General features: G+C 38.9%; 1 long non-coding RNA gene across 1 annotated transcript in view; it reads right to left on the reverse strand.

The window, feature by feature from the left end:
• Positions 1–6,344: 6,344 nt before the first annotated feature.
• The window catches only part of LOC139360654 (uncharacterized), a 166,463-nt gene continuing 145,398 nt past the window's right edge, over positions 6,345–27,409 (reverse strand). Inside the window, exons 3-4 of the long non-coding RNA XR_011618187.1 lie at positions 7,934–7,960; positions 6,345–7,026 (exon numbers count right to left, since the gene is read on the reverse strand). This is a non-coding gene — a long non-coding RNA (uncharacterized lncRNA). The remainder of the gene's footprint in view (positions 7,027–7,933; positions 7,961–27,409) is intronic.

A 27,409-nucleotide genomic window follows, 5' to 3' on the forward strand; every position in this document is an offset into this window, starting at 1 on the left:
TCCCTTCTATCATTCAGAGTCTGATCTAGCTCAAATTTCATCCTCCATGAAGCAAATGAGTGGGTAAGAAGGCAAAGAGTAGAGTGCCAGGGAATAATAAGCTTGTTTTCCCTGAAGCTGCGTTTAAGACATTGGCAAGCATGATTCAGAGATCTAAAATCAAGATTCTGGCGACAGCGAAATAAAAATAAAATGACAAATTTTGAACTCCTTTAAATATAATGTTGATCTTATGTTTTTCCAGATGCCTCTCCCTACTTCAAGTAATGGATGACAGCACAAAGGTATGGCCTTGCCTAACATATACTCTCAAAATTCCTTTCAGCTCCAAAATTCCGTGAGCCTTGGTGTATGAAATAGGAAAACTTCGAAAAACTCTTACCTAACACAGATCAAAGTGTGTTGGTCATGACAGAAAAACAAAAGCCCAGGTTTTAAGCAACAATGCATTTTAAACAAAGTGTTTTTATAGAGAATCCAACCCCACCATCCCTAGATGCCACTTGTTCTGTCCTCTTGCCCAGAGTTGGGAACAAGTCCTTCAACTTTCTCCCACTTGTGGGTTTGTTGTCGTTGTTCCTAAGATTGGAAACCAGCTGTTAACTCCCCTCTGTCTTTGGTTCCCATGTTTCCTTTGTCAGTCCTCTAGAAGTGCCTTGGGGAAGCCAAGCAACCTCCTGGGTGTTTGTGAATTGTAGGTGGATACACAGACCAACCGCATGGTAAACTTGACCAGTTCCTGTAAGTATACTTATTTAGGGCTGATCTGAAATACTATTAAAATACCTTTATAGTTAATCAACACTATAAAAAATAGTGATCATCAGGATCAAATAATATTTAGTGAATTTGTTAGATAGGGTATTTAAAAAAAACAAACTAAAATACTCCCCATGTTTCTTCCCAATCAAATATGAATTGATAATTGAGTATTCTCACAAAATTTATATTATTTTAAACATACACTCATTTTTAAAATGAATACTTGGGTTTTGTTTTTTTTTTTTTTTTTTTAAGCAAAGCCCAAGTGAAGGGAGACAGAGCATTGTGTGAACTGCAAAAGGTGGTCCAATTGAGCCTATAAAGTGAAATTGCAGAGATAAAGGGATTGAGTATTTTTAAAAAATCCCAGTTTGCGTATGAGCAATCAGAGGCTATGGTAGCAGATTTTAATATAAAGATAGGACCATGGTAAAATGGCTCCTTAAGCCTATCCCCAAAACATATCAAATGCTGCCCCTTTATTCCTATGTTGATAGTGCTTTCTCTAGAGTCTAGATAACAGCCTTGCTGGAATAAGGAAAAATGTTGACTGAAGCTTTGCAGGGTTGTGTGTGTGGAAGGGGTGAAGGAGTTGTTGTGGATGAAGTTGTAGGCCAAGGATTCCAAAAAAAAAAAACCCAAAAAAACAAAGAAGTACCAGACACAGTGGCACATGCCTGTAACCCCAGCATTTCGAGAGGCCAAGGTGGAAGGATTACTTGAGCCCAGGAGTTCGAGACCAGCCTGGGAAACGTAGTTAGATGAGACCCTGTCTGTACAAAAAATTAAAAAATTAGCCAGGTGTGGTGACACACACCTGGTCCCAGTTACTCAGGAGGCTGAGGCAGGAGGATTGCTTGAGCCCAGGAGGTTGAGGCTGCAGTGAGCCATGATCACACCACTGTACTCCACCCTGGGCAACAGAGCAAGACTCTGTTTAAAACAAAAAAAAAAAAAAAGAAGAATGAGATGATTAAAGTAGGGACAAGTGAAATATAAGTGGCTATCAGGACTCATGAAATAAGCGTTCTGAAAATTTTAAATAGTGAAAAACAGAGTCTTCTTATTGTTAAATAGATTTATCTAAGAAATATACTTGTTGCAGATCTGGGCAACAAGAGTAATCATCTTCATTTAAGAACAGTGGGCACTAATTTTTGAACAGTGACTGCAGGCTAATTTATTTAAAAAGGTACCTCAGAAGAAAAGGTAGTTAACGTGGCACATTGATCTCCCTCTTTTAGAATTAAAGAGAACTTGCACAAATTTTTATATGTTGGTGGAGGTTCTTGAGATGATTGAGTTTTTAGTAGACTTGCCAGTTTGGGGTATAGATGTGGGTAGCATATGTACAGCAGAGTGAAGGACTGGAAAATCAAAAGAGTAACTCTCACAGCTGCTTAACTTGTCAAGGTGTCTTATAAAGCAGACAAGTGACTAGAATCTTCTCTCAGCCACACTGCTCTAGAGAAATGTATCCAAGTTCTACTTTTTTATCCCGGTGGTTCTGGTCCTCTATGTTCATAGACTTCATCCACCTCTGTATGGGAATCCCCTGTGTCCTGATTTCTCTCAGTTCCCAGCTGATTTCTGATTTTCCCAGCTGATGTCTCCCTACTTAAGACTAGGATCCCATGTGTCCCATTAGCAAATTCTAAGTCCTGATCAATGTATTAAAACTATGAATAACTGTGTTTTTCATTTGCACTTTGTCAACTTTAAATAATTAGATTCAGAAAATATGATTAAGTGTAGAGTTTATTCAGGTGCAAAGCTTAAGGATAGCCACCTGGGTAATACAGATACTAAAGGAATGGGGTCAGTGCTCCAAAGTGAAGAAGTTAAGGTTTCACTTACACAGGCAGTTAACAGGGTTGCAACATTTTCTATACAAGGTCGGTATAAGCATTATAACCATTTGATTGGTTACAGCTTGCTACATTCCTGGAAAGATTGCTTTAACATGCCGAAGGGGTGATGATCTGAGGGGGTACTTATCTCTGATTCCACAAGGCCTTTCCTAATCATTTACAGGAAAAAGCAGATGTTGCAGCTGCATGCTGTGTGACTCAGGCCACACAGCCACATTATTCTCAACGCTCAAAATAATTTAAAGTCTCAACAGCTCTAAATTTGAATCATTTAATTTCACAGTTTTTATCAGCCCAATTCACCACAAACGATAATATTCATCGTTTTGGTGCTGAGTGAAAAGTAAGCTTTAAGAGGTAGTTAACTTCAGCCGGGTGCAGTGGTTCACACCTATAATTCCAATACTTTGGGAGGCCAAGGCGGGAGGATCACTTGAGGTCAGGAGTTCGAGACCAGTCTGGCCAACATGGTGAAACTCCGTCTCAACTAAAAATACAAAAATTAGCCTGGCATGGTGGCACATGCTTGTAATCCCAGTTACTCAGGAGGCTGAGGCATGAGAATAGCTTCAACCTGGGAGGTGGAGGCTGCAGTGAGCTGAGATTGCACCACTGCACTCCAGCCTGGGCAACAGAGTGAGACTCCATCTCAAAAAAAAAAAAAAAAAAAAAATAGAAAGAAAGAAAAAAAGAGGTAGTTAACTTCTTTATACAGCTCTTTCTTTCCACCAAACTCCCACCATTAGCTCCTCTTAATCCTAGAGAAATGAGAGTTGCATACTATACTTTAATTCAATTCAGTATAAATTAATTTGGGTGAGGGAGGGCATCTCCATAAAGGACACAATTAAACAATTAAAGACATAGGGGCTTATGAAAGGGTATGACATTTAAATTTTAGTGCCAAGTAATACTCCATCTAGTCTAGAAGGGTAACTCAAATGTCATAGAGATGAGATTCATAGTGCCTTCAAATGAGAAGGAATCTTGAAGATTTTTAATATAAACTTCACCACCAACACTGCCATTTTTCAACGTATTACTTATTTGAACCACTAAAATTTTTTTCATGATAGGAAACATTGTAAAGACGTAGACTTTTCTAAGCTTTTATACAATTAATACACCTTACATCAAAGAACTTAGTAATACTAGAAATTCATGAGAAGAAAAACACCAGAAAAGACTGTTTAGTATTATAAGATGTGCTGAATGACAAGGAAGAGAATCGTTAATAAGACTGTACTATGCTCAGTTAGGAAAAAAAATTCACAGAGTTTAAACTTCCTTCCTCCTTTCATCTCTGGGGGAAGAAAATTTAATATATTCAGGTACATTTTGTTCCATCTGTGTGCTGTAGATTATAAACTTAAGGCTAAAGGTATTCTGTGGAGGAGAAGTTTATATATATACACATACACATATATACACATATTTATGCTATTTTAAAGTAATTCAGTACATTATTTCCATATAGAATAACTAAAAGTAGAAGGGGAAGTGGAATTTAAACAAAGTAGGACTGATTGGATTTTATGCTTTTTTTTTTTTTTTTTTTTTTTTTTTGCAGGGGGGACAGGAAGTAAAATTGAATTACAGACTTTTTAAAAAGTATGTATATATATGATGGGGAACTTTTCAAACTACTAAGTCACTACTTTATTTATATTTATTTATTTATTTATTTATTTATTGAAGATGGAGTCTTGCTCTTGTTGCCCAGGCTGGAGTGCAGTGGCACGATCTCGGCTCACTGCAACCTCTGCCTCCCAGGTTCAAGCAATTCTCCTGCCTCAGCCTCCCGAGTAGCTGGGATTACAGGCATGCGCCACCACGCCCGGCTAATTTTGTATTTTTAGTAGAGACGGGGTTTCTTCAGGTTGGTCAGGCTGGTCTTGAACTCCTGACCTCAGGTGATCTGCCCGCCTCAGTGTCCCAAAGTGCTGGGATAACAGGCCCCGCCCTAAGTCACTACTTTAAAACTATTCCCAAGAGTGAATTTCTCATGCTGAGCTTCAAACTTTATTTTAAATAGATACAAGAATAAAATAATGCCTTTCATAAAAGGCAAGGTGATTTATACCCGAACTTGTAAAGAAAACACAAGCAGGGGATTCTACCACCTGTTTTGGCATATATTGATTGTGACCTAGTATAAACCTCTGAGCCCTTCTCTGGGTCTTCACTTCTTCACCCATGATCGGACGTAAACGTTTATTATTATTTTTATTTTTGTATTATACTTTAAGCTCTGGGGTACATGTGCAGAACGTGCAGGTTTGTTACATAGGTATACACATGCCGTGGTGGTTTGCTGCACCCATCAACCCATCATCTACATTAGGTATTTCTGATAGGAGGTAAAATTAAAAAAAAAAAAATCTAAGGGCCAACATTTTCTTTAGACACTTTTATTTCATAAAATAACGACCAGGTGGCACAAAGAAATTTTTACATTTATTGAAGAATTTATGTTTAATATTATTTAAATTCTTTAATAAATGTTTTTCATTTAAGTCCATTGGGTCAATGACATGTGTGATAAATTTGTGTGTGCATGTGTATGTGTGTGTAAATAGCTAGTTCATACACCCAGTCTGAATAACTTGACATGAACCCTTGCAGTCATGTGTGATTGGCCCCTCTATTTTCCTCATTCCCACAGTCAATTATTCAGCAAGTCCTAGCAGCTCTACTTTCAGACAGATCTCATGTCTGACCTCTTCTCACTGCCTCTATTGTCAACATAATCATCCAAGTCCACCAACTCTCTCCTGACTGCCAGAGTCGCCTCATTGGTTTTCTGCTTTCTTTTCCTATAACCGTGGTCTGTTTCCTGCAAAGCGAACTTAGAAAACTTTGTAAAACCAAATCAAACCATCTCACATTTCTGCTCATAATCCTCCAGTGTCTGTCCCCATCATATTCAGAATAAAATCCATACACTCCTTCCCAGAGCTGAATAGTTTTATATAAATTGTCCCTTCCCTTCTCTTTGACATTCTCTTATTCTGTTCTAACCACCCCACACTCACTCCTCTGTTCATCCTGGTCTCTGCAACTGCCAAGCATTATGTCTTCAGAGATGCTGTCCCTGATCACCTTACCAAACACCAGTTACACATTCAATACCCGTGTCATCTTGCTTTTTAAAATAATACTTATTACCTCACCTTATATAATTGATTATTTCTCTTCTCATGGAATTTCTTTTTTTTTTTTTTTTTTTTTGAGACGGAGTCTCGCTCTGTCGCCCAGGCTGGAGTGCAGTGGCCGGATCTCAGCTCACTGCAAGCTCCGCCTCCCGGGTTTATGCCATTCTCCTGCCTCAGCCTCCCAAGTAGCTGGGACTACAGGCGGCCGCCACCTCGCCCGGCTAGTTTTTTGTATTTTTTAGTAGACATGGGGTTTCACTGTTTTAGCCAGGATGGTCTCAATATCCTGACCTCGTGATCCGCCTGTCTCGGCCTCCCAAAGTGCTGGGATTACAGGCTTGAGCCACCGCGCCCATCCCTTCTCATGGAATTTCTAATATGACTGTATTCTATATTGTAAATTTATTAATTATGTGACACCTTAGAAGAGTTTACCTCTTTACGATATTTTCTAACATGAATAAAAGTTTAATTGCTCCGAGTAGAGTTTAAAGTAGATCATTGGTCTCCATTTATTTCTCTCTCTTTTTTTTTTCTCTTTAGAAACAGGGTCTCGTTCTGTTGCCCAGGCTGGAGTGCAGTGGTGACATCATAGCACACTGCAACCTTAAACTCCTGGAATGCAAATTCTGTGAGGACACAAACTTTGCCTGCCTTTTTCAATGCTATATCCCCAGCACATATAACAGTGTCCAGTAGAAAGAGAATGCTTAATAAATATCGGTGGAATTAATTAATAAGCAAATATGTATATACTCACACATGCACTGACCGTGAGGCAGCTGAAAACCTGAGTTCACTACCTTTGGCCATGTCCATTTACCACATTCCATATAAACATTACCACTTTCTAGTTTTACATGATGTGAAAATGGCCTCCTCTTGTTGTAAGACTTTTTCCTTAGTTCAGCTAAGAGCCGGGTTCTTGTCACACGGCCATGAGAGATTAGGCTCGCAGACACTTTGAAGGGTGAGAGAAAATGGAATTTATTGGACACAAACTGGAAAAAAGGGAAACAGGGACCCTCCACAAAGCCGGAGTCCTGCTAGTGTGCTTCTTGCCTCGCAGATTGAATCCCAGTTTCCACCCAGAAAGAGGAGGGGCCAGGCTCCTTCCCCTGCAAACACGCAAGCTTCTGTGGCTCCACCTGAGTGCGCGTTCTTCCCAGTGCACAGGCTGGTTGGCGTTTCTCTGGAGACCCCGTTGCACCTGGCTGTCTCACTATCATGTAAAGAAACTATTAACACAATTAATAGTTTATGTTAACACAGTGAATAGTTTAACATAGTAGTAACATAGTAGCAGGGACCCTGTTATGAGAAGTATGCACCAGGATCTATGGGAACATACATGGCAGCTACATAACTCAGACTAGTGCTGGTGTGGAAACAAGAAGAGATGGGTCATGGGATCTTCTGAGACATCCTGAAGTAGTACCTCAAGGAGCCAGGTGAGGCAAAGTGAGAAGCAAATTTCAGCACAGGAAAGAGAAAGCAAAGAAGTTGACAACCCAGTTGGCCAGCTAGTGGTGATGTCGCTCTCAAAACTGAGAATACATTCAGAAAAGTGGGTTTGAGGGGAAGGATGAGGTATTCAATTTTGATCAGTTTTTCTGCCTTTGCACAATGTACCAGTTCAATGGTGTAGCTGATCAGTGCTCTAGCCAATTACAGCTCTGGAGAATGAAATCCTCCAAAAATATTTCTTAGTTCTTCATGTGGTAGGTCCGTGAGTCATTCATCTTGTAACCTTCATGGCTTGGCACAATGCCTGCCACATAATATTATTTGTTTAATGTCTTTAATTGAATTACATTGAATCCCTAATACTGTTACTGAAATGCCAGAGGTTTGGTCTAGGTGCCGTTGCTTGCTGCACAGAAAGCCAGTCACTGAGACAATGAGTATTGCCAGGGAAGAAAGGCTGTATTCAGGTGCTGCCACCAAGGAGGTGGGAGATCAGTCTCAAATCCATCTCCCCAGCTGACTATAATTGGGGGTTTATATGGTGGAGAAGGAATGCAGCTACATAAGGGGAAAACAGGAATTAAGGAGGGGTAAGGAAGTAATTATGACAAATGAAGGGTCTGGTGTCTCATTGTCTGAATGCAGAGATCTGGTGAGTTTCAGTTTCTTGATACTTACTATCTGGAAGGCCTGAGGGTCGGTTTCCTGAGGAAGGAATTCACATAAGACAACTATAAGTTTCAAGCTTTAAGAACAGGAGGGTCAACTCCTATGTTTATTTTAAAAGGCCATAAACATAAGTTCTATGGGACAGTTCAGTATAGTTGCCCCTTGATATCCATAGGAGATTGGTTTCAGGACCCCCATGGATACCAAAATCCAAGGACACTCAAGTCCCTTATATAAAATGGCATAAGTATTTGCATATAACCTATGCACATACTCCCATATACTTTAAATTACAGAGATTTTAAGTAATCTCTTTATAATTTAATCTCTATACTAAAGAGTTTATAAGTAATCTCTAGATTATTTATAATACCTAATACAATGTAAAGGCTCTGTAAATTGCTCTGGTAGCAGAGATCCGAGCAACCCTGAGTAACTGGCAGTGAATCTGTATGAGTCCACAGCAACTTCAGCCCTTATCTCCTCAGAAGAAAGAGTTCGACTGAGGGGCGTAAAGCAGAGAAAGACTGAGGCAAGTCGCAGAGCAGAAATGGAAGTTTATTTAAAAAGCTTTAGAACAGGAAAGCAAGGAAAATTCACTTGGAAGACAGCCAAGTAGGTTCCTTAAGGTCAAGGAGAGAAAAGAGACCCCTTTAACCTTGACCCTGGGACGTTATGGGCTCGCCTCTTTCCCATGATTCTTCCCTTAGGGTGGGCTTTCAGCGTGCACGGTGCCCTCCTTACCCTTGGGAACTGAGCATGCGCAGTGTGTTTAGGGAGTTATACGCCTGCCCATCTGAGGCTTTCTTCCTTTCTCCGGTGGCATGTGTCCCTGGAACGTCATACTTTGTCATTTTGTCTCTTAACATGCATGGCCAAGAAGATGCTTCTCCCTGGGGCCTGCATTCAATGAACACTTAATGTTAACAGGCGTGGACTATCAGGAGCTTGTCTTTTCCTGGCTGCCAAATTGTCATTTTTAGAGAGGCAAAGCAATAATTGCCAAACCATCAGCCTACATTTCTAGTGGGTGGGGGCGAGAGCCCTCTCCTGCCCCTGCTCATGCCTGTCTAGCTATAACAATACTATGTTGGATTTTTATTTGTATTATTTGTTATTGTATTATTTTTTTTTTTATTTTTTTTAATATTTTGCTTGAATCTATGGATGGAGAGCCCACAGATACAGAAGGCCAACTGCATATGCATGTTCATAGGCTTTTTGGTAAAGTTTTCATTAATTGTCAGTTGACGATTTAGTATCAGTTTTCTCTTCAACTCTTTATTAGAGGCCTCTAATAACATTCTGAGCTTCTCATGCTTCTACGCATTCTTTCCTCCATGTCAACAAGGGCCTTTCATATTCATAAATAGAGATTTTTATATGAATACTTATTCTCTTCTGATTCAAATATGTGCCAAGTACAAAGATCTGGCTCTAGAACAGGGATATGTAAACCTTTTTCTACAAAAGGCCATATAGTCTCTGTCAAAATTATTCAACTCTGTCATTGTAGCATAAAATCAGGCAGACAATACATAAACAAATGGGCATGGCCTTGTTCCAATAAAACTTTATTTTCGAAAACAGGGCCGGGTTGTGGTGGCTCACGCCTGTAATCCCAGCACTTTGGGAGGCCGAGGTGGGTGGATCACCTGAGGTCTGGAGTTCGAGACCACCCTGGCCAACATGGTGAAACCCCGTCTCTGCTAAAAATACAAAAATTAGCTGTCATGGTAGTACACGCCTGTAATCCCTGCTACTCGGGAAGCTAAGGCACGAGAATCGCTTGAACCTTGGAGGTGGAGGTTGCAGTGAGCTGAGATCACGCCACTGCACTCCAGCCTGGGCAATAGAGCAAGACTCAGTCTCAAAAGAAAATAAAACAGGTGGTAGGCTGCATTCGGCCCTCAGGCCATAGTTTGGCAACCAGTGCTCTAGAGTAATGTGAATACAAATAAATATATACATACATATCAATGCAATTAACGTATGGATACATATAAATTGTAAAACGGATCTTCAGCAATTTTGAAGAAGAAAAAATATTTAGATCATCTACTTACAAGATTTGAAAGAAAACCTTTTCCAAACTGGACTACATTCATTTTTCTTTTTCTAACATACTTAACAACATCAAATTCATAGCACATCCTGTGAGAAAAGATCAGAGGAGGTCATTTCTGACCTTCCTCACTGCCAGCACTCTCTGATGTTATTGACAAGTGTTATCCTCTCAAAAGGCTGCAGCCTAAATAATTGCTTTCATCTTCGTTTTCATGAACAAAGTTAATACCTAATGAAAATGCCAACCCAATTAAAGATGAAAATCTTGTATTTATACCATTGGAAAAAAGTAACCTCTCAGACTTGAGTGAATTGTATAGTTTTTAAAGAAACCAAAATCTAATATTGTTTGCGATGTCACCCACCAACCAGGGAGAAGGGACTGAGTCACTTGGATCTGTTTCTTTCTGAGTCATAAAAAGGAGCTTAATGTTCTGGTCAGGAACCACTGAAATTTAGTATTGATTTTCCGTGCTCAATTTCTCTCCCAAGCCTTGGTCTTCCACCTGAAGATAATTTCATTACTATCAGGAAGCTTGGGCAACTCAGAATGAACAGCAGGAAACTAAGTTCTGTAAATGGCTTCAACCTCTTACCTCCATTTTGTTAGATTAGCCAGGCTAGCTTCCTTAATTAGAAGCTGATGCTTCACCCTCCTTGAGAACAATAAATATAGATAGTGGTTTGATGAATCGAAAATTACCTCTTACAGTGAATAATTAACTGAACGTCCATGGACAAATTCATGACATTTTAGGTCTTTCTTTCCAGTTTTTCAACAGCCTTCTCTCTAAGTATTTGATTTGTTGATATCTGAGGCTCTTCCCAATTATTGGCAAAAACAAATTGGCTCAATGACAATTCAATCCTCTGTTTTTTTGTGTGTGCAGTAGAAACTCTTGAACAAACATGCTCTTGATCACATCTCTCCTATAAGAAGGTTGGAATTAGATTGGAAATTGTAGGGATGGTCCCAGCAGGACGGTAGATTTTAGGAAAGCATTAGCAAAAACTCAGACAGGAAAACCATATTTGCTCACTTTTCTCTGGGTTTTCAATGTGACTATTTTTTATTTTTGGTAGTAGTAAGTGTGAATTCCCTGGTCATTAGGCAAACTCATATTCAAATAAGAAATACAAAATTGAAAAGTTTATAATTAGTGATAATTTTAAAGATATATTCCTGATACTTTAAAAAATATGCAGTGTCAGTGAATGTTAACTATGTGAATACTAAGCAGCAAATGATTCTCATACACTGTCGGGAGTGAATATTGATACAACTTTTTTGAGGAGTATTTGGACAATATAAATCAAGAGTGTTAGTGCAGTGGCGCGATCTCGGCTCACTGCAAGCTCCGCCTCCTGGGTTCACGCCATTCTCCTGCCTCAGCCTCCCGAGTAGCTGGGACTACAGGCGTCCGCCGCCTCGCCTGGCTAATTTTTTGCATTTTTAGTAGAGACGGGGTTTCACAGTGTTAGCCAGGATGGTCTCGATCTCCTGACCTTGTGATCCACCCGCCTCGGCCTCCCAAAGTGCTGGGATTACAGGCGTGAGCCACCGCGCCCGGCCCTAACTCACTTCTTGAAATTTATACTACATGGGCCAGGTGTGGTGGCTCACACCAGTAATCCCAACATTTTGGGAGGCCAACGTGGGAGGATCACTTGAGTCCAGTTGTTCGACACCAGCCTGGCCAATATCGTGAGACCCTGTCTCTACAAAAATAGAAAAACTTAGCTGGGCATGGTGGAACATACCTGTAGTCCCAGCTACTGGGGAGGCTGAGGTGGGAAGATCGCTTGAACCCAGGAGTTCGAGGTTTCAGTGAGCTGCGATCATACCACTGCACTCTAGTGTGGGTGACAGAGTGAGACCCTATGAAACCCTAACTCAAAAACAAACAAATGAAAAGAAAGAAAAAAAAAAGCAAAGGGATTTATTTGGCCCTAAATGTCAGTAGTGCTAAGGTTGAGACAGCCTGCTTATGCTGGGTCCAGAGCTATTGCCTAAAAGCATCTCTGAGATACAGAATCACCCAAAAACTGAAGTTTTCTGCTCACTTGTTCATGAAGAAACAAAATCCATTCAGCCTCCTGGATTCTCACTACATTTCTACAAACGTTCTTAAATGGAGTGGGGTGACCATCTTCCCCTCCTCCCTCAGCACTGTGGAGTTTATACACACTAATGTCATAATATCCATCTACATGGAAGCCTGGTGCAGACATGCAGCATCAGTCATAGAATCCCATAGAAGCTCATCAGTGCCTCCAGCTGAATCTCCCGCTTTGTTCTGATTTAAATAAAGTCTTTCTTTAAGAGCTCTTCTCAACGCAATCTGATGAAATGCTACAAAGTATACCAAATCCAATTACTTTCTGCATTCTTGCCTAGTATTTGGAAAAACCAATCCTCCCTAAACTCATTCAAAAAGCATGCCAAGGTGACCACATTAAAGGAAGTGGAATTTTAATGAAAGTCTTGACACCCACAAAGTACTAATGAGAGGGCAGGATTGGCCTTTCAGTCAAGAGTCTCAAGTGTGCCCAGAATATTAACAGACATTCTCTATTTTGAGGCAAATGGCTCTCACAATGACAGAGACGGTCTGCTAATGCATGATTCAGATGCTTTGTCACAGAATGAATCAGCGGGACGGTTAATAAGTACCACAGTAGTATACAATACGAGCATAACTGGTTTTCAGTATGTCCTCTATTTTTTTCTGGCTCAGTGCACTGCGATGATGTTTTCTACCTCTCACCAAGACAAGTTCATTAGCCTGGATGGGCAAATAGCATCAGGGATGCTATGGAAGCCACAGGTGAAAAGTGGAGGAGGGAGTCTCAAACAGATGGTGCTCTCTCCCTGTGCAGTCCAACTGTCTTACCCAAGACATGGCCGGTAATGCTGAAGACAAGTACATTCATTTCCTATCATGCATAACAAATGAAAAACAAACTTAGTGGCTTAGAACAATGTACATTGATTAACTCACCATTTTCTGGGGCTTTAGAGGGGTCCTCTGCAATCAAGGCAGGAGCAGTGGTCTCATCATAGGACTCAAGGACTTCTTCCAAGCTCATTCAGGTTGTTGGCAGAGTTTAAGTTCCTTGCGGTTGGAGAACTGAGGCTGTCAACCTAGAGACCACCCATTCCATAGGTTGTTTACAGTACGGTTGTTTGCCTCTTCAAAATCATCAGAAGAGACATCCTGCTTCAGGTCTCTTCTTCCAGAAGGTCTGGACCCTTTTTTAAAGGGCTCCTCTGGGTAGGTCAAACCCACCCAGGATAATCTCCCTTTTGATTAGCTCAAAGACAACTGCTAAGGGACCTTCATTACATCTGCAAAATCCCTTCATGTTTGCCATACTTTATTGTCTAGAAGCAAATCCCAGATTCTACCCCCACTCAAGGGGAAAGAACTACACCACAGTGTGGATACCAGGGGATGAAAATCATGGGCGTCATCTTAGAATTCTGCCTCCCACAACAGCATTGTGAATGTTGAAGTTGATAGCACTGACTGGGAGAGAGTAAAATATACTGGATGTCAGAGTCCATTTCCTATCCAATAAGGCGACAGCTTGGAATAAGTCAAAACTAGCAAAGAGAAACTTGAGGCCCATGCTAAGCTTTTAACATGGAAGACCTGGTTAAAAAGCAGTTTCTGGAAAAAAGACTTGGGGGTCTTAATTATTTATAAGCACATAAGAAATGTTTGTATAGTGTGACATTTTTAGGAAAAAAATAATTGCTCATAATTGCAATTATTGTGTAATACTAAATACATTAATATTCAGATTAAGAAAGAAAGCATAAAAGTGGGCTTGGTACTGCATATGCCAAACCACATCTGGAAAATTTTTTGACAGTTCTGGGCTTGACATTTTAAGCTGAACATTGCTCAAATGAAAGCTTGAGATCAAATCATATGAAAAATGTTTGAAGGAACTATGGATGTTTACAGAAGAAACTGAAGAGGAAACAGGATTGCAGCCATGTAAGAGCTGAGGAAGCAGAAATAAGACTAATAGATGAGAGTTACAAGGAAACGTATTTCCCCTCAGTATAAGAAATATAGTTCTATTGTTTAGTCATCCACATAGGAAATGACTCATGGGGAAGGGAACTCATATTCAAGACTAATCCCATCCATGATGCTCTTGACTCCTTTCCCACCTCCATTTATTATGCCCTTTCTCACCTTTATCTTCACCCAACCTCATTTTCTAGTTGGCAGTCATGCATAATTTTCTCCCATTATGTACATAAAACAAAATTCCTCAGCCTCATATTCCACCAAGCTACTGGCTCTTTCTCTCATCCTCTTTGAAGACTGACTTCTTGAAAGAGTGGTGTGCACTTGTTATATGCCTCCATAGCCTTCACCCTCCTATCAGTCCACCCAGTCTGGCTTCTGCTCCCACCAAGACACACAAACTGGTCTTTGTAAAGTCACTGTGGATAAGTTCAGTGATGCTCTTTGCAGTTTCTCTTACATGACACTGTTGACTAGACTGTCCTTTTTGAAATCGTGTCTCCTTGGTTTCTCTGATATCACATTCTCTTGAACCCTCTCTGAGTCCTCTGGCTACTCTTTAAGCCTCCTTTGTGATCCCTCTTTTATATGATGTACACTAATGCTCCACCAGCCTCTGTCTTGGGTCTACTCTATTCTCATTCTACATGGTATCTTTTCTACATGGTATCCTTTTAGTGACTCCCATTGCTCTAACTGCCATTTGTACACTGTGGGACCATACTTCTAGTATAGATCTTTGTCTTCTGAAATTCACGTCTCTTTCACCAAAGACCAACTGGACAGCTTCACTGGAAAACTCCCAAGTAACCTGAAACTCAATGAAGCCAAACCCTGATTTATAATCCCCCACTTTGGCCCACTTCCTATACCCTCCTCCTTAGTTTCCCCATGTCAGAGAATTGTTGGGAGGATGTAATTATGGTCCCCACCCTTATTCTTACCAGCTCTTGTTAGTCCATTAGTCTGCAAGTCCTGAAGATATTCCCTTCAGAGCCATCTAATTTTCTCTATTAGATACCACCTTGATTCAAGCCATCATCTTCTGCCTCGATTAATGTAATAGATTTGATTCTAACTGGTACCCTCTTGCATCTCTCCAAAATTCTCTCTATGTTACAGCCAGAGTGTCTTTTCAAAACTTAAAGAAAAAAAAAAAAAAGACTGTATTCCTATCCTCATTCCTCTATCATTTATGTATGTCCAGCCTCCTTAACTTGGCATTCAAGGTCTTTTATGATCTGTTCTCTCCACGCCTCTACAGCCTTATCTCTTGTCATCCCCACATCCCCATTTCCCCATGTTCTGGCCTCCTGCTATATTATACCATTAATGGATCCCTGTGGCAGCAATTAGTCATCCCTCAAAATCCATTCATTCTCCCCCACTTTATAGACACATGTCACCCAAAGAGAACCTGGGTTCCTAAATGACCAATAGGAAGGACACTTATTTAATCACCTGATGAGACCATGATGTGATAAAGAAATAAGCATTTTATTGTCTTCAGTCTCTCAGATTTGGGAATTGTTTGTTACAGGAGTCAGCCTACATTACTAACATAACTATTCACTTCAGAAATATTAGGTGAAAGAGAAATACATTTCTACAGTCTTTATATCACTGTATTTGAGGTCTCTGTTACAGCAACTTTACACTAACTAATATGCCCTCTAGGACAAAACTGAATACCCTGTGTACTCACCCTGTCTCAGAACTTACTGCACTGAAATTGTCTCTTTGTCTATACTTCCCCATTAGCTACTGGATAGCAAAGGCTGTGCCTCTACGTAATTGTACCCACAATACCCAGCATCCCTATCTCCGTCATTAGCATCATTATCAACTTCTATATCATTTATTGAATTATTATCTTGTACCAGGGACTGTTCTAGTACTTTATATAGGTTTATTCATTTATTCCTTAAAGCAACTCTATGAGACTAAGTCTTATATACCCATTTTATAGAGTGGGAAACTGTGGCCCAGAGAGTTTAAGAACCCTCTCCACATCCACACATTTAGGAAGTGAAAACCAAGATATGGGCCTGCAAGCTTAAACAGTACAGTACATGTTGTAGGAGCTGAATAAGTCTTGCTTGAATTACTAAGCTAAACTGATTAAGTAAATTCTACTTGGTTGGCTGCAGAAAGGATTTTGCTGTGGTGACACATTGCACTATTTCTGAACTGTCTTTGGTGAAGGACTTCTTAGAATTTCTAATCTATTATGGTCTGATATTTTTGTATGATGTGAAATCATGTGTTTGGCTATAATGGCAATATCAAATACAATAAAAGTTTCTAAACACTTAACTCTCCAAGTCTCTGCTCAATCATCATGGCCAATAAGAGGTTATAATCTGGCACCAGTCTGTGGACCACACTTTGCGTTCCACTGGACTAGAGAACCCATGGGGTCCGTTCCAACTCTAAGATGATATATTTCATAATTGTAAAACAAAACCCAAAGAGGAAAAGTATTTGACTTTAAGATGTGTTAGTCCATTTTCATGCTGCTGATAAAGACATACCCGAGACTGGGCAATTTACAGAAGAAATAGATTTAATGGACTTACAGCTCCACATGGCTGGGGAGGCCTCACAATTATGGCAGAAAATGAAAGGCACGTCTCACATGGCTAGAGACAAGAGAAGAGAGCTTGTGCAGGGAGACTCCCGTTTTTAAAACCATCAGAGACTTATTCACTATCATAAGAACAGCACGGGAAAGACTTGCCCCCATGATTCGATTACCTGCCACCAGGTCCCTCCCACAACATGTGGGAATTCATGATGAGATTTGGGTGGGGACACAGCCAAACCATATCATAAGAGTTGACAAAGAGCCAGTGAGAGTCATCTACTCTAAATTTAGCAAACAACAGAGTGGTATATGCTAAATGCTCTGGTGAGAAAACACCACACACATTCAAAGAGATGCAGAGCACATGCTCCTCAATCTTAGAGAGCGTGAATCTAGTAGAGTGGATTCAACTAATACCCTCAAAATGTGGAAGAGATGGGAGTATGGTTCAGAAGATGTCTTATAAGAATATACAAACAGAAACCCTCATTCAAGGGGCAATTACTAGGGGATATTTCAAACATGGCACACACATTCTATAAAATACAGATGATTGCTAACTTAACAATGGTTTGACTCACAATTTTTCAATTTTACAATGGTATGATACACATTCAGTAGAAATTATACTTCAAATTTTGAACTTTGATTTTTTCCTGGGGTAATGATACTCTTTCAAGATGCTGGGCAGTGCCAGCAAGCTGTAGCTCCCACTCAACCAGGTGATCATGATCAACAGGGTAAACAACTGATACTCTACAGTGTACTTTGTTGCCAGATGACGTTACCCAACTGTAGGCTAATGTAAGCATTTTGAGTACATTTAAGTTAGGCTAAAGTAGGCTATTATGTTCAGTAGGTTAGGTGAATTAAATGCATTTTCAAAATATTCAGCTTATAATAGGTTTTACAGGATGCAACTTGCAACCCCATCATAAGTAGGGGAGTATCTGTACTTTTTGAAACAGTCCTTTTAAAATTGAGACTGGACCATACGTACTGAAATTGAAATATATCCAAGAAATTTTTAAGTGAAGAAAAGCAGCCGAATGATGGCCAACCTGTGTAAATTTCTATTGCAAATTATATATCCAATAATGAACTTGTATCTATAATATATAGTCTTACAACTCACTTATAAAAAGATAAATAATCCAATTAAAAATTGGCAAAGGACCTAAATAGATGTTTCTCTAAAGAAGATATAAAAATGGCTGATAAGCATATGAAAAGATGCTCAACGTCATTAGTCATTAGGGAAATGCAAACCCAAATCACAATGAGATTCCACTTTACACTTGGTAGGACGGTTATAATAAAAAAGACAGACAATAACAAGTGGAGAAATCGAAAGCCTTGTTAAACATTGCTAGGGGGAATGTAAAATGATGCAGCCATGGTGGAAAACAGTCTGGCAGTTCCTCAAGATGTTAAACACAGAGTTATCACATGATCTGGCAATTCCACTCCTAGATATATATACAAGGAAAAGTAAAACACATCCACACAGTGTTCATAGCAACATTATTCATAATTATGAATTACATAATTCATATATCCACATGATGAACTATTTGACAATAAAAAGAAATGAAGTCCTGATACACACTACATGAATTAGCCTTGACAACATCATGCTAAATGAAAGAAGCCAGACACAAAGGACCGCACAGTATATAATTCAGTTTATATGCCATGTCCAGAATAGGCTAATCCAGAGACACAGAAAGTAGGTTAGTGGTTGCCTAGGGCAAGGGGGAGCAGCAAATGAAGAATGACTGTTAATGGATACAGGATTTCTTTAGGGGGAAATGAAAATGTTCTAGATTTAGATTGTGGGGGTAGTTGCATCTCTGGGAATATGTTAAAAACTATTGAATTGTACACTTTAAATAGGTAAAATGTATGTATGTGAATTATATCTCAATAAAGCTGTTAAAATAATTGCTATTGCCAGTTCCTTGGAGCAATTCGCAGGTAGATAAGCAGGAGAGATTATAGATCTTTTAAAATAATTTCTATGTTTGTATGTTTCTCTAAACTTAAGCCATGCTCACTTGAGCCATTGTTCACAAACTCCATCAGCATTACAAAAAGTAAAGAATTAAAAGTGGGGGCAACCTTATCTGCATAGGCACAGCTTAGTGAAAAGCCCCTGAAAAGGAGAATTAGTACAACAGGTTGATGCAAGACAATGTTTTATTAAAACAATAACTTACCATTTAAAATACAAGTTTTTCTCCTGCATCTGTAAATTAATAGCTACTCAGCTGTTTGCATTTCTGAAACTGAAGTGTTTTGACAGTTAATTGTGAGATATATAAAATACCTCTGGAAAACCTATTGAAAAAGAACCATTCCTTAAAGTCCTGTAATCAGAACTCACCCCAAGAAGACAAGAGGTTGAACTACGTTCCACGTCCATCTTTTGAATGCACTTCAATGCATGACTTATCCACTGCAGGTCTCTTTACAGTTGTGAAACCAAGACACGTACTTCAGTGTTTTAATTTGAAGTAATTTAAATTTTAGAGAAAAGTTGCAAAAATAGCAAAAAGAATTTACTTGTACCTGTTATCCATGTCCATAGTCACTCATTTAAAATAATCTGCCACATTCATGTTATAGTCCCTCTCTCTGTCTACACACACACATTCACACAGAGACAGACACATACTTTTTTCTGAACCATGTGCAGACGTATTCATATTCACTTACTCCTTAATCCCTCAGTGTGTATTTTCTGTATTTCCTAACATAGCCTAAAATATTTCCAACATATAATCTTGCATGACCACGGTGCAGTTATTGAAATTAGGAAATTTAGCATCGATACAGTATTTTTAGCTAATCTATAGTCCATATTCCAATTTTATTGGTTATTCCAACAATGTACTTTATAGCAATTCTTTTCTGGTACAGGATCCAGTCCAGAATCATACATGACATTTAGTTGCCATGTATATTTAGTATCCTTTAATCTGAAACAGTTCCTAAGCCTCTTTCATCAGTATTTATATTTCATTCATTATTTTAAAGTGTATAGGTGACTTATTTTACAGAATGTCCCTTCATATAGGTTTATCTAATGTTTTCTCATGATTTGATCCAAGTAATGCACATCTAGCAAGAATACCACGTAAGTGATGTTGTATCTTTCCCAAGGTCTCATAGCCAGAGGCATGTGATGCCCATTTGGCCTTAATGGTGATGCTAATTTTGGTCATTTGGTTAAAGTTTGGTTCCTTCACCATATAGATTTTCCTTTCATAACTAATAAGTGACTGGTGAGGAGATACTCTGAGACTATGTAAATATCCTATTCCTCTTTAAGCTCCCTTCCTATACAATTTAGCAAGAGAATTTAAGATAAGCCTCATAATAAAAAAAAAAATAGTGTCGAGACTCTTGATACATAAAGAGAATGTGTTCTCAATATATATTTGTGTCAACATTATCTTAGATTATAGACCCAGGTGGGCAGGAACTGGTCCATGAAGCTTATTTGGTACAGAAGGCAGTTGTGATACGTGTTCATAATAACTATGAAAAATTCTTAGCAGCGGTGCAAGATGAGCTTAGATTGGATATTTCAAATATGATACATCCATTCTATAAATTTTATGCAACAAATTTTAAAATGGGAACAGTTTCATATATACTGAAATTGAAATATCTCCAAGAAACTTTCAAATGAAAAAAGTAGGGTATATAAAAGTATGCACAGAAGAATCCCATTTATGCTTTAAAAACTATATTTGTACTTTTACATATTAATGTATGTAAATTTATAGAAACTAGCCTGGAAGAGTATACACCAAACTGTTAACAGCAATTACTTCTCTGGAGGCAGATGGGAAATTGGAGAGGGGGTAGTGCTTGCTCTGTGGGGAATAAGACATTCACTTTTGAGTCTAGACACCTCTGTTTTTAGAACAGGAATGTATTTATGTTTTACTAAAGCATATATATTCTAAAGACATATATTTGGTGAAAACACTTACATTAGCATTATTTTCAAGATTTCCTTTTTTGACACTCTGATTACTGTTCATGTGAATAAAAGGCCGTGTACATAAATGAAGTCTCCTTTGCCTCCATCTTACTTATATACATATGATCACATTAATGTATGTGTTACATGTATATTGTGGTATATATATTTATGTATATATAAAATGTGCATTGTGCTCCCCAAAACTTAGAAACTGAAGGATCGTTTTCTACCATTCTCCAATGTTCCTGACTTTCACAGTTGGTTTTATTTAACCTATAGAGATTTGAATTAATCACACTGAATTTGTCAATACTCTAACAAACCAGCCTCCAAGAACGTTTGCTGAATAGATCTCAGACATTTGTTCAGTGAGGTAGACATGTGAGATGGTGAGTTATTAACGCCATCTCCTTGGGCATTTTTTATTGTGATTTAAATGGTGATATAGCTTGGATATTTATCCCCATCCAAATTTCATGTTGAATTGTAATCCCCAGTGCTGGAGGTGGGGCCTGGTGAGAGGTGTTTGGGTCACGCGGGTGGATCCCTCATGGCTTGGTGCTGTCTTCATGCTAGTGAATGAGTTCTCTTGAGATCTGGTTATTTAAAAGTGTGTAGCACCTCCCCGCTCTCGCTCCTGCTTTTTCCATGCGATGTGCCTGTTCCCCCTTTTGCCTTTTACAATGATTGTAAGCTTCCTGAGGCCTCCCCAGAAGCAGATGATGGCATTATGCTTCCTATACAACCTGCAGAATCGTGAGCCAATGAAATCTCTTTTCTTATAAATTACCCAGTCTCAGATATTTCTTTATAGCAATGCAAGAACAGCCTAAAAAAGAAAATTTTTACTGAGGAGTGGAGCATTTCTATAGATACTTGATGTGGAAGTGACTTTGGAAATGGGTAACAGGCAGAGGTTGGAAGAATTTGGAGGACTCAGTAGAACACAGGAAGATGAGGGAAAGTTTGGAACTTTGTAGAGACTGGCTAAATGGTTGTGACCCTTTCTTTTGGCTGATTTCTCTCTTTTGGAATAGGAATGTTTACCAATGCTAGTACCCTCATTATATCTTGGGAGTAACCAACTTGTTTTGATTTTTACAGGCTAATAGGTGGAAGAGACTTGATTTGTCTCAAATGAGACTTTGGACTTTGAACTTCTGAGTCAGTGCTGGAATGAGTTAAAACTTTGGGGGAGTGTTGGGAAGGCATACTTGTATTTTTCAGTGTGAAAAGGACATGAGATTTTGGCGGCCGAGGCAGAATGATATAGTTTGAATGTGTGTCTCCACCAAATCTTATGTTGAATTGTAATCCCCAAGTTTAAGGTGGGGCCTGCTGGGAGGTGTTTGGATCATGGGGCAGGTTGCTCGTGAATGGCTTGGGCCATCCCCTTCATGATAAATGATCTCTCACTCTGAGTTCTCATGAGATCTGGTCATTTGTAAGTGTGTGGCATCTCCCTCCTCAGTCTCTCTCTTGCTCCTGCTTTTGCCACATGATATGCATGCTCTCATTTCACCTTCCACCATGAGTCAAAGCTCCCTGAGGCTTCCCCAGAAGCCAAGCAGTGCCAGTGCCATGCTTGTGCAGCCTGCAGAACTGTAAGCCAATTGCATCTATTTTCTTATAAATTATCCAGTTTCAGGTATTTATTTATATCAATGCAAGAATGGCCTAATACATGTGTAGAGTATCGCATAGCACTTTACTTATAAAGCTGCTTTTTTTTTAACTTATCTATGGAAAACATCAAACATATACAAAAGTAGACTGTACTTCAATGTACCCATCACCCAGTTTTAATAATTATCAAATCACAGCTAATCGTTTTTCATGTATTCCTCCCTACCATCATGATTGTTGGGAGATAAGTCTCCATGGGTCTCTTGTGTTTCCTCATATCTTGTGAGCACAGGTGTTCACTGACTTTGTTATAAACTCTTTTTAAGGATGTTTGTATAGCAAAGAGTCTTGGATGACAAAGATAGTGTCTGTCTTCAGAGTAGAGGGCATATTTGTTTATTGACCACTATGTCTCCCTCCAAAGCAAAGTCAAGACAGTTTGCTAACTTCCCATTATAAAAGATCCATGTTCCCTAAGCTCAAGTTTCCCCAGCTGTGATACAAACCTACTGCTTGCACAATATCCAACTAAGCCACTTTGCATTGCCTCCATGAGACTTGAAAAGCAAGACAGATCTGATGTGAACATAAAACTCATGCTGCTTTCTGTTCTGTGAATAATAAAGTCCTTTTTCTCTAACTCAAGAGCCTTGTGTCTTTTGCCAGTATCCATAAAACTGGCAGAGTAACTTGTGAGCCTGGCAAGTAGGGTAAAATCTGAAAGTCTTCAAAATTCCTGACAACAACTTCCTCTCTCCCATATTATTTTGAACAAATCCCAGGCATTAAATTATTTCATCCATAAATACTTTGTTAGGTGGGAACTATTTTGAATATTCTTTGAAACTAATATAATCAAAGATGATGGAACTTAATTCCACACAAATGTTTATATACAATACCAACACCTAAGAGGTGAAGTTTGGTAACTATAGGTGGATGATCCCTAACCTTAAAGAAACTGTTGGGAGTAAATATGTTTCAAAACCTAGACTTTTCAGATTTTAGGAGGTTTGTAGAGAACATAGACTATATATTAAACAACATTTGCAATGAGGCCTGGGGCAGCACACAGTAATCAAACATTGATATTTTTCCATGAAACAAATATTCACACCAAGTAGGATAAAGAAAGACTATAAATAACCTCTCTTCAGTTCAGCTCAGATTTTATCACCAAGTAAGTTACAAACAAAACTTCAGCTTGTCAGTTTTGGGGGAATTTCAGAACTGCAGACAAGGAGCTATGGACCTGAATTCCTTAATCAAGTTAAAGATTTAGGCCCTCAGGATCCTGATTTTTTTTTTTAAAGCCATTTTTAAAAATTCACAGATCTTTTATTAATGTGTTTGGACATTTAAAAATAGACAGGGCCAAAATGAAGTACTTTAATGCATTAATAAGATTTCAAATCACACATACTAATTTAACTATATTTGTGACATGATATTTTATCATGTTTCTGTTTTGTAACCATTACATATTTCTGAACCTCTCTGATCGAAGTGGAACATGAACAACAGTCATTTGATTAACTCAAATGCATAAAAGGGCACCTACAACAATTGGAAAAGAGGATGTTTAACAAGGATAAATAAAAGAGGGGCTTGGAACAGAGCAAATCATGTCTGGAAGGTTAGGGGTTACTTACAGCTATGTCCACCACAACAAGCAAGAGTAACAAGGCTTGCAGTCTGTACACAAATCATGTTCATGTAAGACAGAGAAAGCAGTACATCCCAGGAAGCCTTTTCCTTATGTTCCTTGGCCAAGGACAGGAATGTATAGGAGGCTAAACTTGAAGCTGATACACATGGGTCTAAAATGGATGAGAACAATGTCCCAGAATACTCAACTACTCTAAATAACATCTACTTCTTCAGGTTTGATGGATTGCGTCTCTGAACAGGGAGAAGGAATGTCATATCATTTATTGAGTATCTACTATGTGTCTGACAATTTGCCAGGTGCTATTTATACTGTTATTCTAATAAAAAGTAGGGAAAGTAAAATCCAGGGAGACTGAATAATGCGAATAAATGAATGAATGAATGAATGAATTTATATGGAAAAACCATTTGTTAGCAGTTTCTTAGGTGCAGGCACTGTTATACGCATTTCAATATATAAATGAATGACAAACAACTCCAACCTTTAGGGAGTTCCCAGTTTAGTGGGAGAGACAGATATATAAGCACATAATTATAGCATAATTTTATACAAGCTGCTATTGTAGCTCAGAATTTAAAAATCAGACTTCATCATCTATAAAAACTTTATTGCAGATAAAAAGAAGGGAAATTTTTACCAATCAGAGGCTAGGAATAACTCATTCTTGTTCCTGCAAACATTGACACTTAAGAATTTATTTTACATTCAAAAAGAAAGTAAGATGCCACGGGGAAATTGCCTTTTGGTCAACAAGGAAGAGAGCCTTATGACCCTTAGGTTCAGGAGAAGAAGCTGGATCTTGTGTCATAAATAGGCAAATTCCCAAAGCCACATAAAGGAGAGTTGTTACACGCCTTAGAAAGGAGTCATAATGGTGTTTTTTGTTTTGTATTCTTTCAGAAATACATGAAGAATCTATCATTTTGTTGACACTTTGATTCTTTAATTATTAGTGATATCTTCTTATTCAGTGCTTCACTTCTCTCTCACTAGAGATATGAACCAGGAGCAGTGGTAGTACAGGGGATCAGAAAGTCAAACCATTCCATTGTATAAGCTCTCTTAGCTCATCCTATCCATCTTTTTATTCCAAGGATTGACAGCAAGCAAATCAACCTATAGTTTGAAGAATGCTCCTCCTTATTGGAAAAGAAAAAGATCATTTGCCCAGCTCTCACCACCTGGAAGCTCTCCTGACATTGCCGATTTCTCAAGATTCCAGACAGTAATTTCATCTACTGGATCTTTTGCTTGGACTTGGTGCAAAGACACAGACTTTGGATTCAAATGTCAGATCTGTCACCATCTCTGAACTACAGTTTCTCCCTAGCATACATAATGCTTTTTATACAACCTAGCATTTAAAAAACAACAACCTAAATAGGAGACAATGACTTGGCAGAATAGAGAACTCATCAGTCATTAGATAATGGCATCCCATAGTCATTATTTTGAAGAATGTGAAATGGAAGGATGCCAAAAATAATTAAACCCAGAAATAAATATATGCTGCTGTAATAAAAAGAGGAGGTATATTTGTGAGATTGTAATTGAGGTGACAGCAGAAGCAAAAAAAATAAGATAACTGAAAGAAAAATAATGCAATTCTAATCCACAGCCAAGCACACACCCCACTCCCCACATCATTATGGGTAATACCTGCTGTCACCTTAGACTCTGGCTTTAAAATAAGGTGGCAGAAGGATCAGTTTCTTGGCTTGTCTGGATGCTCACCCCAGTACAGGAATATCCTCCTGTCCTCCCCTCCAAAGAGGAAACATGTTAAGTCGGCTCTTATGGGTAAGAGAGGAAGGAGATATCTCCAGGGGAGTCTGGGAGGAACAATGCCCATTAAAATCAGCCTGGTGGAGCCTCTGGTAGCTAGAAACCACCAGAAACTGACCAGCTTCCTGGGGTTATAGAGGTACCACAGGGGAGGACAGGAGCTTCGGCTACAATCCTAATGATACAATGTGCATGACTGAAAGTGTTATCAAAGACCAGTCATGGAATTCAGATAAATACACCCCACCCCACTCAACTAATCTTTAAGGAGACAAGAGCAGTTTCCAAAGATTATCTTGACTGTATCATCTTGGTGTGAGACTTGAACCCCCCTGCTTCCCTTTGTCATTGAGATTGAGACTTGGGGACAGTTAAAATCATTTCCTGATTTCAAAAATCCCTAGTCAGTAACATTTCTTCCTTTACACAGACTTTTTTTCCTCCCATCACTCTCTGCTTAGGGAGTTATTTCTCGTTGCTCAATTCGCCACAAAACTTTCAGTAATTCAAAGTAAAATTTCCTGACATGCACTCTACCATTGTACTGAAAACACACTATTGATATACTTGTATTATGAAATTTTCCAAACTGACTTTTTCCATGCTTATTTTCTTCACTAATCTCTAAACTTTTTCAGTCACAAATAAAGTTTTATTCCTCTCTAGGGGACCCTGAGTGCATCATGATGCTTGGTACCAAATAGACAGTCAATGAATTCTTATGGATTGAGAATAAAGCATTAGCCAGGCACAGTGGCTCACTCCTGTAGTCCCAACTACTCGGAAGGCTGAGGCAGGAGGATTGCTTGATCCTAGAAGGTCAAGGCTGCAGTGAGTTATTATGATGATGCCACTGCACTCCAGCCTGTGTGACAGAGCGAGATCCCAATGCAAGAAGAAAGAAGAAAGAAGAAAAGAAGAAGAAGAAGAAGAAGAAGAAGAAGAAGAAGAAGAAGAAGAAGAAGAAGAAGAAGAAGAAGAAGAAGAAGAAGAAGAAAAGATGGAGAAGAAAAAGAGGAAGAGGAAGAAAAAGAAGGAGGAAGAGGAGAAATAATTTAGGCTTAATTTCCCTCTTTCTTGTCTCTCCTATATATCCATTCGGATAGTAGTTCAATCACAGTAGTATGTTTTATTTTGTACCATCAGATATTGTGCTATCCGTTTTGTGTTTTTCTTAAATTCTTATTATTTCTTGTAGGCAGTTTCTGACATAACTCCCAATGATCTCCACACAACAGATCACTACTACGTTATTTATCAATCAGCTAGGGATTACAGATGATAAAATCCAATTATGGCAAAATTCCCAGTTTGGTTATTAGATTTAGTCCATAAATGATTATCGATTTGCAACATGCATAACAAATTACACAGTCAGCCCTCCATATCTGTGTGTTCCACATCTTTAGATTCAACCAAACACAGATAGAAAATACACTATTCCACAGGACCAACTGTGGGACTTGAGCATCCATGGATTTTGGTATCAGAGGTGGGTCCTAGAAACAATCTGCCTCAGATACCAAGGGACAACTACATTTCAGTCATCAAAACGGCTCATACTCCCACTTTATTATTGGGTGCATACCATCTGCCTTCAATTTGGGGCACAGTTTCTCCTTTGCATACATAATTTTATTTGCGTATGAGAGTACACTGTTGAATAAAAAAGTTACTGTCCTCAGAAAGCTCATATCTAGTGAGA

This window comes from Macaca nemestrina, chromosome X (genome assembly GCF_043159975.1).
Source record: "Macaca nemestrina isolate mMacNem1 chromosome X, mMacNem.hap1, whole genome shotgun sequence".
In the NCBI taxonomy this organism is placed as follows: domain Eukaryota; kingdom Metazoa; phylum Chordata; class Mammalia; order Primates; family Cercopithecidae; genus Macaca; species Macaca nemestrina.